General features: G+C 45.2%; 5 non-coding genes across 5 annotated transcripts; 2 read left to right on the top strand and 3 right to left on the bottom strand.

Moving 5' to 3' along the window:
- Positions 1 to 7878: 7878 nt before the first annotated feature.
- On the bottom strand, positions 7879 to 7960 carry trnas-gcu (transfer RNA serine (anticodon GCU)). Its single transcript has one exon. It is a non-coding gene; the product is annotated as a tRNA-Ser (tRNA).
- A 4068-nt stretch (positions 7961 to 12028) lies between these two features.
- Positions 12029 to 12100, bottom strand: trnad-guc (transfer RNA aspartic acid (anticodon GUC)). The gene has a single exon. It is a non-coding gene; the product is annotated as a tRNA-Asp (tRNA).
- Positions 12101 to 13292: 1192 nt separating this feature from the next.
- trnav-aac (transfer RNA valine (anticodon AAC)) lies at positions 13293 to 13365 on the top strand. Its single transcript has one exon. It is a non-coding gene; the product is annotated as a tRNA-Val (tRNA).
- A 574-nt stretch (positions 13366 to 13939) lies between these two features.
- trnah-gug (transfer RNA histidin (anticodon GUG)) lies at positions 13940 to 14011 on the bottom strand. Its single transcript has one exon. It is a non-coding gene; the product is annotated as a tRNA-His (tRNA).
- Positions 14012 to 14212: 201 nt separating this feature from the next.
- On the top strand, positions 14213 to 14284 carry trnae-uuc (transfer RNA glutamic acid (anticodon UUC)). Its single transcript has one exon. It is a non-coding gene; the product is annotated as a tRNA-Glu (tRNA).

Genomic DNA, 14284 nt, shown 5'->3' with positions numbered 1-14284 from the left:
CAAAACATGAAATACAAGCCTTGCTAATCAGCGCTAGCAGCTGGCAAAAAAAAGGAGTCAGCTATTTTTTTTTCTTTAACCTTAACCCTGCTAACGGAGAAGAGTTAAACGACCGAGTCTATGCAGCTTAAACGGTGCGCAAGTCGGGTTCTTAGCTGAAAGGGTGGTAAATCACGCTCACCCCAGTCCTTAATCTTTTAAAGAGGATACAAAATTGAACCTAGTCGCCACATCACATACATCCTGTTAAATGATAAAAAGGTAACATCTATCCTCGCTCCAGAGTAAATCTCACGTTGAGGGCATCTTTTTTTTCACTTTACCGTGAGTCGGGCTCGGCTGCACAGAGGAGAGAGCAGAGCAATGAGGTCACAGGGACAGGGGAGTCACACGCTGGCGGTTTGAATACGCGGAAGATCACTGAGGGATCCACAGTATGTGGACCCTCCGTTCGCCATCAGTCCACACTCCGGACTCTGAATCCTGCCATCCGATTTAAGATCTCGGCGGAACCTGTGGCGCAGTTCCTTCTTAAAACGTAATCTGGTGAGCATTTCTAGAATCGCACTTGTATAGATGCAGCCTTTAATGTGTTGCTAGGTTAAAATTGATGACTTCTTGTATTTCAGTAGGCAACTGCCCTCTTGATTTTGGATTTAATTTCTTTATTACAGGGGCGCTTTTATGAAGACAGAGTCATGTTCAGGTACTTTGCTTGATGGAGGAAGCTCATTTCGGACTCTGTGATCTGCTCACCTGGAAAGGTCTGCTGTACTACTACAAGAGAGAAGTAGGGTCTGGAAGAAGGGACAATTTTATGATGCTTTGGAAGATAGTTTTTTTTTTCTTATACTGAAAATGAAAAGTAGTTGTTTCTATATGGACTCAGTCTTTGGAATTTGTATATTTATACATTTCAGTGAACCCTCAGCCATTCCTTCTGTATTGTAATTCAATTTCTCTTTTAAAATTCCTTCCCCACTTCTTGGACCTGCAGTTGCTGAACTCCACAATGGCTTCTATTGGAAAGTCTGTGACTGAGACCATTATTTATTTAGGAGCAATGAGCAATTCTTATATAAATGCAATAAAATCATTATGCTCAAACTATGAGAGAGAATTTTAAGGATAATTTAAGAAATCAGTCTTAGCTTGTTTCTATACACAGATGGTATTATTTATTTTCAAAGGAAACCCGCGAGGATTCCCCTGGTGTGCAAGATGTGCCTGAATACTTTTGATCAGCTTCCTGCTCACTTCAAGAGGGCGTGTATGAAGCACGCCACGGCAGAAGAGATCAGGTGGCCTCTCAACAGGCGAGGGAGGACATGATGAATCACCTGAAGAACGGGGTCATCATGGATTACCACAGAATAGAGATCAAAGGACACTTTGTGGGCTTGAAATACAAAGAAAATCATGTTCTATGGGACAAGATAAATACAAAACTTAAGCTTTTATTTTAATTAGATTTATTTATAAAGCATAAGCAATCATTTATTACATTAATATATGTGAAAATAACATTTTAGCATCATACGTTTAGTATATTTAGTCCCTAATGCTGAAAGAAATGATCATAGAACATGACATCTAACCTTACCTGCTGTGTTTTTAATCCCTATTGCTCAATGCACGGTGAAAGCATTGCATACATATGTCTGACAATGAGGAATGGGCCCCTGAGACAGTCATTTGCCTGTTTCACAAATGATCGTATTTTACTAGAGATTCTGTTTGGGATTCAGATGTGCATTCGGACAGCAATCCCTTTCAAGAAATGATACGTTCTGGATGAGGTCAAAGGTGCTGGAACACTGTATCTAGGATGTGTTTGCAGAGACTGTGTGTCTCCTGCTTCAACGCAGTGAGAAATAGATGTGCTCCTGTAATTCATTGGTACATGCCCAGGGCAGTAAGCAGTCTGAGGATTTATTTCCAGACGGCATAGAGCAGTGAAGCAGTGAAGTAGTGCAACACACTGGATCATTATATTATTAGAATCTATTCTACTTAAATTATTACATTATACACAATTTGAGTTCATTTTAAAAAGTAAAAGGTAATGAAAGGAATGCATTTTCGTAAGAAAGATAATACCGATATGCATGTGATAATCTTCCTTATATCATGTAGTGCGTCATTTGGACACTTTGTGGGATTGAAATACAAAGAAAATCATGTTCTATGGTACAAGATAAATACAAAACTTAAGCTTTTATTTTAATTAGATTTGTTTATAAAGCATAAGCAATCATTTATTATATTAATATATGTGTGTAGCGGCGAGGCTTATTAATAAGGCAGAATTAAGTGTTCTGAATCTTCCCAAATGAGGCCCCATTTCTCTGTTCATCTCTGTGGTGCAGCCACAGAGAGACTATTCATGCAGGGTGATTTAAGGTCCTAGGACAGCTCCCAAAGGGGGATGCACTTAGCTAAGCCTGGCTATCATGATCAATGGTCATCCATTGGCGCCTATCTGTCTAGGGAGTGCCAGTTGGACATCTGGACTGCATTACTAAGTGTCAGGACTAAGTGACTCATATCTCACCTTGATCAATCAATCAGGGACTGGTAGGGCCGAGTAACCCACGTGGGACTCTGATGCCCATGGAACTTTCAGCCAATCAATGAGCTGAAGTTCCTCCAGGTAAAAACAGGCAACACAGAGAGCCTGTGAGATTCAGTAAGATTCAGAAGGGAGGATTCAGAGGATTCTGTGGACAATTCTAAAGGGAATTCAAAGGAGAATTCCAGGGCAGGGCGGCCCAGGAGCAGAAGGCTCCCAAGGGCAGGACATTCTCGCAGCGCGCCTCCTGACCATCCTGAGATTCAGCCCGGACAACCACGGAACGGCCAGTGTGTCCGAGTGCCAGAACTTTCCTTTGTTCTAAGAGTCTAGAGCGGAGGTTGCCAGAGAATAACCAGAGGATCCACCCGAGGTTAGCACCAGCAGCAGGCCTCGTGAACAGGTCGGAACTGTGGACAGCTGAATCACTATTCAGAACTAGCTCTTCATCAGAAACGAACCGGTCCTCTTCCTGACTTGCTGGGACCCACAGTCATCTTTTCTCCTGTGCACAAACTTTGCTAGTTAAAGCCCACAGTGAGCATCAGCAGCGCAGCGTCGCAAGCCGCACAGCACAGCCTGGCACGGAGCCAGAGAGCGCGGATTGGACAGCAACAGCCTGCAACTGTTTCTTTGTGCCCGCAGGAAGATCTGAATCCCCAAAGATTGGATGAGTATTCAACTTCAATGCATTACAGCTCGAGAATTCAATTGTTATCCCAACCAGTTGATATCAATTTAATTCCTAAGAGTTATGTACTTGTTTGAGTATCTAATGTAGAAGTTATAACCAAGTTCATTAACGAAACGGTCTTAATGAATGATATACTGAACGTATGTCCTCTTGATATGTGTAACACTTCGTAACTGACTGAATATATATCTTTTGTATTCTGATAACCCTCTCGATAAGATCTGTTAGGTTTACATGCATATTTTATGTATTAATAAATGTATCCTCGTGTATTAGTACCTGTGTGTGCGCGTTGTTTGAGTTATGTCACATGGTTGGATTCTAAAGCCATCAAAAGAATCAACTTTGTGATTTACTGCTACAATTAATAATTGTCTCAGTAAATGCCCAAACCCTACAGAACTGGTGCCTTCAGAGAGCCACTACATTTAATTTTGCTATGGCAACATTACATATTTGGCGTCCCTGAGCCGGTTTTCTTACATGTGAAAATAACATTTTAGCATCATATTATTACATACAGGTCTCTAGCTTCAACACAGTGATATATATATATACTCGGTGATTTATTGGTACATGCCCAGGTCAATAATCAGAATGAGGATTTATTTCCAGACGGGCTACAGGTAGTGTTGTGAAATACTTCAACACACTGGATCGCAGATTTAGACCCCCTGCACTCTTACTCCTTAAAAACCAAAGAAATGAAGATATGTAGCAATCACATTGCAACAGGGCTGACAGTGACTTAATGCTTATACTAGTGGACTTCTGGTACCTTTAGGGTACGGTGTTCCCTGAAGGGCTCTCAAACCCCGCATTTCAGATGCCTAGCTGTTTCGCTGATGTGTTGCACCTCAGAATCACTTTTAAACCTTACCTCTGGTATCTTTAATCCCTATTGCTCAACGCATGGTGAAAGTATTGCATAAATGTGTCTGAAAATGAGCAATGGGCACCTGAGAGACTCATTTGCCTGTTTCACAAATGATCATATTTGACTAGAGATTCTGTTTGGGATTCAGTTGTGCATTCTGACAGCAATCGCTTTCAAAAAACGATACATTCTGGATGAGGTCAAGGTGCAGGAACACTGTATTTAGGATGTGTTTGCACTTATTCTGTCTCTAGCTTCAACACAGCGATATATGTATATGCTCACTGATTTTTCGGTACATGCCCAGGGCAATAATCATTATGAGGATTTATTTCCTGATGTGCTAGGGGTAGTGTTGTGAAATACTTCAACACACTGGATCGCAGGTTTAAACCGCCTGCACTCTTACTCCTTAAAAACCAACAAATGCAGATATGTAGCAATCATATTGTAGCTGACACTCATTTGCCTGTTTCACAAATGATCATATTTTACTAGAGATTCTGTTTGGGATCCGGATGTGCATTCTGACAGCATCTCCTTATCGCGGCTTTGCCCTTCTCTTTGGACAATATCTCCATCTTGTGGTCGTTATTGGTAATGTCTAGACAACATCTCCATCTTGTGGTCGTTGTTGGTAATGTCTTCTTATGCCCTTATTTATTTTAATTCTCTATTAGTTGATTCTAGAATCTCTACAATGGAGATGAAAACATCAGTTTTATAGCAGACAATATGACATTATTTATAGTCCAATTAGAAACTTATTACCCTGTTTTTAACATAATAACAAATTAAAATTGATTAAAACTAAGTTTGGAACACCAGGGAACATAACAAATGATTTTTAGGAAAACCATGAGGTTCTCTGTGTCCAATGCCTGCAAGGGGAGAAAGCTAGAATCCTTTGATTTTTTCAAAATTTGAAAATAAACATCATATAACAACAGCTTTCATTCCTAGGAGTGAAAAATAACCATTTTTGAAGACATAGTAGTTTCTAAAACACTACAATAAAGTTAAAAACATCAGTTTTATATTACATTATTTTTAGTGAAATTAGTCATTTATTGCACTATTTTTAATAAAATCTCTAATTAAAAGTGATTAAAATTAAGTTTGGAACAACAAGGAACACACAAAAAAAAGATTTTTAGGAAAACCACGAGGTCCTCTGTGCCCGATGCCTGCAAGGGGAGAAAGCTAGAATCCTAAAAAAAGGTAATCAATTCGGATTAGTTTCCTTAGAGCTGGTTCAGAGTTTGCTCAAGAGTTTACCTTTCACAGATGCGCAAAGAAGAATGTTGGGGGTGCACGCTTCAAGGCGCCTTACAGCTGTAGGGAGTGATTTGAGACGATTCGTGGCGTGTGCTCATTCCCATATACCGTACGCCCCGGGGTGCAGTGCTAGGATGACGTACAATACCGCTTGGGCACGTAACGGCGTTATATGCAAGTGCGGGACGTGAGGGTTTTGCGTTTGTTCGTTTTGTTTTGCTCTGCTTTGCTTTGTTTTGCTTTCCATCGCGTTGGTAAGAGCATAAATAAAAAGGCGATTCCTGTGTCGACCACTAATGTAAGAGCTATTTCAAGTGCGCCGTGGTGCGGCTTTTCAAATGCTTAACAGGATGATTTTGCATGCACGCGTGCTTTCATGCAGTCGTGTGTGCAACCATGTCTGCTTACGTGCAAACGGGCGTGGTTTCATGTATGCAAAAAACTTTCCTGGGCTCTTCTGAAGCACATAAAATTATTTGGAGATATACATTTGTCTTATTTTCCTCTTAGGCTCTAGAATTGATAACTTTTTTTTCATTTTTGGCATTTTTCATCATTTTCCAGAAAGTGGTTGCAAGCCCGATATCATGCGAAGAAACTTCAGGATTCCGGGATCAGTCAATGGATTTTCTTCAAAGTTGGATTTTTGCACTCTGTGGACCAAGAGATGTTGTTCTATAATGTTTTTTTTTTTTTCAAATTTAAAAATATCATTTTTTCATGGAGATTTGAATGGGATGGATTCACCCTCCTTTAGCCAGGACAGAGCTCCAGGAGCCTGGGTAGGATTCTAGCTTTCTCCCCTTGCAGGCACCTGGCACAGAAGACATCATTTTTTTCCTTAAAATCTTTTTTTTTTTGTGTTCCTTGTTGCTCCAAACTTAATTCTATTCACTTTTAATTAGAGATTATATTAAAAATAGTGCAATAAATGACTAATTTCACTAAAAATACTAAAAGTAATATAAAACGGATGTTTTTAACTTTATTGTAGTGTTTTAGAAACTAATGTCTTCAAAAATGGTTATTTTTCACTCCTAGGAATGAAAGCTGTTGTTATATGATGTTTATTTTCAAATTTTGAAAAAGCAAAGGATTCTAGCTTTCTCCCCTTGCAGGCATCGGACACAGAGAACCTCATGGTTTTCCTAAAAATCATTTTTTATGTTCCCTGGTGTTCCAAACTTAGTTTTAATCAATTTTAATTTGTTATGTTACAAACAGGGTAATAAAGTCTTAATTGGACTATAACTAATGTCATATTGTCTGCTACAAAACTGATATTTTCAGCTCTATTGTAGAGATTCTAGAATCAACTAATAAAGAATTGAAATAAAAAAAGGGCATAAGAAGACATTACCAACAACGACCACAAGATGGAGATATTGTCTAGACATTACCAACAACGACCACAAGATGGAGATATTTTCCAAAGAGGCAAGAGGGGCAAAGCTGCGATAAGGTAAAATCATTTTTTGAAAGAGATTGTTGTCAGAATGCACATCCGTATCCCAAACAGAATCTCTAGTAAAATATGATCATTTGTGAAACAGGCAAATGAGTGTCAGCTACAATATGATTGCTACATATCTGCATTTGTTGGTATTTGAGGAGTAAGAGTGCAGGTTTAAACCTGCGATCCAGTGTGTTGAAGAATTTCACAACACTACCTCTAGCACATATGGAAATAAATCCTCATAATGATTATTGCCCTGGGCATGTACCAAAAAATCAGTGAGCATATATATATATATCACTGGGTTGAAGCTAGAAACACAGAATAACTGCAAACACATCCTAAATACAGTGTTCCAGCACCTTTGACCTCATCCAGAACGTATCATTTCTTGAAAGGGATTGCTGTCCGAATGCACATCTGAATCCCAAACAGAATCTCTAGTAAAATACGATCATTTGTGAAACAGGCAAATTACTGTCTCAGGGGCCCATTTCTCATTGTCAGACACATGTATGCAATGCTTTCACTGTGCATTGAGCAATAGGGATCAAAAACACCGCAGGTAAGGTTAGAAGTCATGTTCTATGATCATTTCTTTCAGCATTAGGGACTAAATATACTAAACGTATGTTGCTAAAATGTTATTTTTACACATATTAATGTAATAAATGATTGCTTATGCTTTATAAACAAATCTAATTATAATAAAAGCTTAAGTTTTGTATTTATCTTGTACCATAGAACATGATTTTCTTTGTATTTCAAGCCCACAAAGTGTCCAAATGATGCACCTTTGACCTCATCCAGAACGTATCATTTCTTGAAAGGGATTGCTGTCCGAATGCACATCTGAATCCCAAACAGAATCTCTAGTAAAATACGATCATTTGTGAAACAGGCAAATGACTGTCTCAGGGGCCCATTTCTCATTGTCAGACACATGTATGCAATGCTTTCACTGTGCATTGAGCAATAGGGATCAAAAACAGAATGGAAACCAACGAGGATGGGATTTGAACCCATGCGTGCAAAGCACAATGGATTAGCAATCCATCGCCTTAACCACTCGGCCACCTCGTTAACAAAACTGGGCTGTCCCAACTGGGTTGGTGCGCTCCAGATGATCTTTTTCTTTTTTTTCCCTCGTACTCGAGGGTCATTTTCCTGTTCCACATGCGATTTCAACATTTTCCTTGGGAGATGTCAAGCCAGCAAGCCACTGCTGTGGTTCAGTGGCCAGCGTGGAGTTCAGTGGCCCTGTTGTACACAGAAAGCACATTGAGCTCCTTGGACATGAAAAGTTCCAGATAAAAGCCATTTGTCATCCTTTCTCTTGGTGTCGATGTTGCTATTGTATGTAAAGGTGGCAACTTGCTCAGCGAGCAGGCGGAGCACACACCGAATGCAGATGTGTCTGAGTGGTGTGTCCAAGTGGCTGCAAAAGGACAGCACTCCCGGGGCGCTGTGGCTTAGTTGGTTAAAGCGCCTGCCTAGTAAACAGGAGGCCCTGGGTCTGAATCCCAGTGGATAACCGCCTACGGCTAGACTTAATTAAATGCAAGTATTCATTTCCTGTCTTTAACACGACTTGTTTTTCTTAAAATGGATGCAACTTGCAAAACATGAAATACAAACCTTGCTAATCAGCGCTAGCAGCTGGCAAAAAAAAAAGAAGTCAGCAATGTTTTTTTTCTTTAACCTTAACCCTGCTAATGGAGAAGAGTTAAACGACCGAGTCTATGCAGCTTAAACGGTGTGCACGTCGGGTTCTTAGCTGAAAGGGTGGTAAATCACGCTCACCCCAGTCCTTAATCTTTTAAAGAGGATACAAAATTGAACCTAGTCGCCACATCACATACATCCTGTTCAATGATAAAAAGGTAACATCTATCCTCGCTCCAGAGTAAATCTCACGTTGAGGGCATATTTTTTTTCACTTTACCGTGAATCGGGCTCGGCTGCACAGAGGAGAGAGCAGAGCAATGAGGTCACGGGGACAGGGGAGTCACACGCTGGCTGTTTGAACACGCGGAAGATCACTGAGGGATCCACAGTATATGGACCCTCCGTGCGCAATCAGTCCGCACTCCGGACTCTGAATCCTGCCATCCGAGTTAAGATCTCGGCAGAACCTGAAGCGCAGTTCCTTCTTAAAACGTAATCTGGTGAGCATTTCTAGAATCGTACTTGTATAGATGCAGCCTTTAATGTGTTGCTAGGTTAAAATTGATGACTTCTTGTATTTCAGTAGGCAACTGCCCTCTTGATTTTGGATTTAATTTCTTTATTACAGGGGCGCTTTTATGAAGCCAAGGGACCAGGGAGCTGCCCCAGTACTGGGATGGCCAGTTCGAAATCATAGAAACTATTGTCAATTCCAGTCCCATGTCAGTGCGAGCAGGGATTTTGACATCTTGTTTTGCTATGTTCTGCACCAACAGGCAGGTGGCTCAGCCATTCCGTTCCAGTCTGGGGGTACAACAGACTGCTAGGTTCAGTCTGATAAACTGAGCTGATGGTTGGAAGAAAACCATCTCAGCGTCCATTCTCTGTCCCTTCTTTAGGACAAGGCGTACCGGAAACCCTGCTGTTGACGCAGGAACGATCAGGTCCGATTCGTTTACTACCTGGCAGGCCTGAGGAATCGTCTGACCTGACCGAATGTTCTCGGGGTCACCGCTTAGAGAGTGGGCATCTGGGTCCACCCGTTTCCACAGCACACTGTTTACTGTGTCCAGCTGGGCGCCCAGTCGAACCAATAGGTCTGCACCAATGCAGACCGAATGGGTCAGCTGAGGTGCTACCTGGAAGTAGTGAGCAAACTTCCTTTTTCTGATGGAGATGGAAGCTACACAGCTTCCTTTGCTCCAAATGGACCTATGAGGTGGGGGTGCCCACCACAGAACCTGTGACTGCGTCACCAGGGTCACCTGACAGCTTCGCGACAGGTCCTCGAACAGACCTTCACTGATTATGGACTTCTCAGAGCTGAGGCTAAGAATTACATCATCAACCTGCACTTCTGCCACCTGGACCCCCTCCCACCACCATGGGGTGGTAGTCCTGGACCCCCTGAGGTACCAGGGTGCACAGAAAGGACTCCCATTCATTACCGGACAGGGAGATCCACTCTTCTTCAGGGATGAAAAGGGGGTGTGCTTTACCTGGCGGGTCAAGCAGCTGCTCGGAGCACTGCTCCTGTAGTTGGGAGACCGTGGGAGTGCTGGCCTGGGCAGGACTTCCCTGTAGTTTTGGAAAGCAAGAAGAGACATTTATTCTCGTCCAGAGGAACCAGGAGGAACCTCCAACTCAGCTATAGTGTTCAGTGGGCACTGTGTGATCACAGCATAACCACTGAATCCCCCTTTTTGCTGTGCAACAGGCTTAGGGTTTTTGACCTGAGCCCACAATTTTCCACGCTGGCAGTCCACCAGAGGCTCCAGCCTGTCAAGCAGGTCTTGGCCAATGAGTAGTGGCTCTGTTTTTAACCTAGAGATGTAAACAGGATGCACCACGTTCATTGGCCCGAACCTAAGTGCCACCCACACTCGGTGTGTGATCCTGGCATGATCCTGGGTATAGCTGGAAATATCTATCTTACACGGTTCTACCTTAAGTCTGATGCCTTTTCCTTTCGCTACTCGTTTGAGCTCGCTGAGTAGATCGGCTGACATCAAACTAATTTCAGCCCCAGTGTCAATCAGTGCTTCTCTATCTAAGACGTTTTCAAGAGAAACCTTGATATAAATACGCCTTGCTTTGCCTTTCTGGCTGAGATTCCCTAAGAATTGTAGGAAGCCTGCCTTTTCTTTGACTTCAGTGGCGGGGTCAGCGCCCAACTCAGAGTCAAAGCCTTCTTCCAGGCAGGAACCCTCCCACCCAATCAGATAGACTGAGGGAGGGGCTTGGGACGGATCCCCGCCTCCTCCAGTGAGAAGGGGCGTGGTCCCCCTAAGCTCATTCACACTTCTGGCATTCGCTGCGGAAGGTTTACCCTGTCCTGATCTCTCAGGCAGGGCTTGTTCAAGCCTGGCCAGGCGGGCTGCAGTCGACTCCCTTCGTCCAGTCTTATGATAGACTCTGCCTGAGCCCTTGCCTTCCCCGTAGCGCTCACGGCGGCTCTGACGCTTAGTGCGGTCCTGCCTGCCTATTTTGCGCCGGGGCTTAGCGGGGCTTACCTTCGGCAATAGGATTTATACTCTCCAAGATGATATTTGCACTTTCTGGAGAGGCGATTTTCTCCACTTCAGTAGCCCGATTTCGTCGATTGCGTGGAGAGGGCTGTAGAATGTGGCGCCGTCTTTCCTGCTCCGTCCATGACAGGCGTGCTGGTCTCTGGAGAGAGAGCACGGTCCATCAGCGCACCCCAATAAAGGCACTGGAAGCAGCTGAATCGCATTGGTGAAGCTCAGCGCTGGGCCGCTGGGCACATCTGACCACAGTTTCCGTAGTGTAGTGGTTATCACGTTTGCCTCACACGCAAAAGATCCCCGGATCGAAACCGGGAGGAAACAGACCAGACTTCTTCTGTCGCCACGCACAAAAGGGGATTGGGGATTCGCCTAGTGCTGTGATCGAACAGACCCACTCACCTCTTAGTGTGGCGGGATCTGCACAGTGCATGTCGCAGCGCATCCTGCTTTCACTTCAATGCGCGTCCTGATGTACCCCGGTCTCCCGCGTGACAGGTGGGGACAGGTGACAGGTCCACGTGACAGGTCCTATACTAACGAGGAAGACATCGCTCTCTCCGACCCCCGGCATCGTGTCCCGACCCACCGTGCTGGAAGCCGACTCGTGCTGTGATTCCTTTACGGAGCAGAAATGACAACCGAGGAGCCGAGAGATCATTTCAGCATTTCGCGTCTGAACGGAAAACACAAACGACCAACTCGGAATGATTTGCCTTTGACGCTTATCAAAGCGTTCTTTGTGCATCGAACAGACCCACTCACCTCTTAGTGTGGCGGGATCTGCACAGTGCATGTCGCAGCGCTCCCTGCTTTCACTTCAATGTGCTTCCTGATGTCGAGTCGTGTGCCGTGCGGAGGCTCTGAAAGCGAGAGCAATGAAAAGGTGCACGACGCTATGTTAGAAAACAGAGAAGTGAAAGGCAGTCCTTTCTCTAAGGAGGTAAAAGAAAAGCTACTCCCCGTCGGGGAATCGAACCCCGGTCTCCCGCGTGACAGGCGGGGATACTTGCCACTATACTAACGAGGAAGACATCACACGCTCCGACCCCCGGCATCGTGTCCCGACCCAGCGTGCTGGAAGGCGACGCGTGCTGTGATTCCTTTACGGAGCAGAAATGACAACCGAGGAGCCGAGAGATCATTTCAGCATTTCGCGTCTGAACGGAAAACACAAACGACCAACTCGGAATGACTTGCTTTGGACGCTTTTCAAAGCGTTCTTTGTGCACGACAACTGCGCCGCCTAGCAGATACAAATGGGTTGTACAACTTTGAAGTAGCAAATGGAAGAGGGCTAAGCCTCCTCTCTTTTAGCCCAGGTTCGATCTGTCTCCCAGAATCACCAGGGCGCACGCACACACACACACCCGTGCCGTTGAAGTACTCTGCTTCATTTCTAAGGGCAACTCAACATTCACTCCTACCCCGAGTGCAGAAAAGACAGCGTCTGCAGCAACAGCAGCTCAGGTCTCTGCACAGGAGCTAAGCTGCCCCCATCTCCTCTGCTCTGCGGCTCCTACGGAGTGGAGTCCTGCCTGGAGCCGTGTTTGCAGGCGGCGGCTCCCCGCACCCTGTCTGTGCGTCGTGTCCAAGAGCTCCTGGGAGGAAGAGAGAGCCCTCCGACTCGGGGGCTTTTCCACGGTCTGTGTGAGGAGGGGCGGGTGTGTCCAGCAGCTTATCGAGCGGAAGCCTGGGGCGGCGGAGAGCTGTGATCGTGCAGACCTTGAGGTGTCACCTCTTTGTCTGCTTTCCCGCCCTCCCTCCGCCCAAGCTCTGCTCCAAAGTAGCCCGGCAACCCCTCACACCTGCACGTGTCACAACCTAAGGTGTGGTCATGAGACACCCATGGGGTGTTGTTCTGTTCTTGCTAATTGTTTCCTGCCCGTCGCAGGCAGGAGTCCATGCGAGGAAGATGCGCTGGACAGAGCTCAGAGGGCGCACCTGGGTGGCTTTCCTTCTGAGTGACGTTCCTGCAACACTCTCCCGCTACTCTTGGTGCGCTCATGCCGCAACACAGGAAGGCTGGAGCAGGTGGCTGTGGGCTCTGTGCACCGCCGAAATAGCTCAGCTGGGAGAGCGTTAGACTGAAGATCTAAAGATCCCGGGTTTCGGTGTTTTGTTTCATCGCGCCCTTTGTTCCTCTCTCCAGCGCCCCCTGCCTAAACGCGTCCCTTTCTCAGCCCGAAACGCAAGCGAGACACCAGCAGCAGTCCCCGCAGGTTTCCGTGGTGTAGCGGCTATCACGTTCGCCTAACACGCGAAAGGTCCCCGGTTCGAGACCGGGCGGAAACAGCCTCGTTTTGCACGCTCCTGTACTTCACAGAGGTATTGAGCGACCGGTCATTTGTTCCCAATGTATTTCCGGTGCCTTCATGCACTCTTGTACCAAACGCACGTTCCTTCTGTATGCGGAGCCGATCATTTGCAATTGGGCTGTGCCGACAGATCAGGACGAGCTCTGTCGGCTCAATAGCAGCGCAGGACCTGCAAGAACAACAGAAAGATTAGCATCCAGCGGGGGCTTCTTAGTGAGCCCAAGATCTCATCAAGAATCGGCTCCAGCAACAGGGCTGGGCGCATTGTTCCATTCTCCGACCACTCTCGGTGTAAACAAGTCCCTCCTGGTCTCTGCTTGAATTGCACTTTCCTGCGTTTGCTTTGGTGTAACTGGCTTCCCCTGCATGGGCGAATGTGAAGAAGATCCTTAGTAAGTCATTGAAGAAACCCGAGAAGAGGTCGGAGTGGTCTCTGTCGTTCATCAACGATCCAGTCAGGCAGTACTCCTCTGTAAAGCGCCGTTCGTTCACATCAATTGGCTTTTTTTTGCCTTCATTCGTGCAAGTAGTAAAAGCAGACGCCCCTATTCTGCCGTGACCCGGATTCGAACCGGGGTTGTTGCGGCCACAACACAAAGTACTGACCACTATACGATCACGGCGAGTTACCGATACACACGTGGCAGGGCGGAAAAGGCTGTGCTCTCTTCGTGTGACATAATTCGGGAAAGTCCTGACGTTGCATTTCAACTGAGCCCCAGTATACATCGACCCTTCGACACTCTGAGTGACAGCTCTCTTGCGTGTTTTCTCATATTTATGTAGTTTGCTTGCATGATGCCCGGAACAGCAGGGTTGTGCACTCCCATATGGTCTAGCGGTTAGGATTCCTGGTTTTCACCCAGGCGGCCCGGGTTCGACTCCCGGTATGGGAA

The sequence above is a fragment of the Lepisosteus oculatus genome, unplaced genomic scaffold (genome assembly GCF_040954835.1).
Source record: "Lepisosteus oculatus isolate fLepOcu1 unplaced genomic scaffold, fLepOcu1.hap2 HAP2_SCAFFOLD_96, whole genome shotgun sequence".
NCBI lineage: Eukaryota > Metazoa > Chordata > Actinopteri > Semionotiformes > Lepisosteidae > Lepisosteus > Lepisosteus oculatus.
The sequence above is the reverse complement of the archived record's forward strand: the minus strand, read 5'-3'. Positions and strand labels throughout refer to the sequence as shown.